Here is a 210-nt window from a genome sequence, read left to right on the forward strand (position 1 = left end):
TCCTCATCCTATCCTCCTCCACATTCTCGTCCTCATCCTATCCTCTTCCTCCTCCTCATCCTATCCTCATCCTCATCCTCATTCAACTCCTCATCCTCATCCTGTCCTCATTCTCATTCTCGTCCTGATCCTATCCTCCTCTGTATCCTCTTCCTATTCCCCATGCTCATCCTCATCCTTATCCTATCCTTATCCTATCCTCATCCTCAT

Source organism: Lupinus angustifolius, chromosome LG09 (assembly GCF_001865875.1).
Source record: "Lupinus angustifolius cultivar Tanjil chromosome LG09, LupAngTanjil_v1.0, whole genome shotgun sequence".
Taxonomy (NCBI): domain Eukaryota; kingdom Viridiplantae; phylum Streptophyta; class Magnoliopsida; order Fabales; family Fabaceae; genus Lupinus; species Lupinus angustifolius.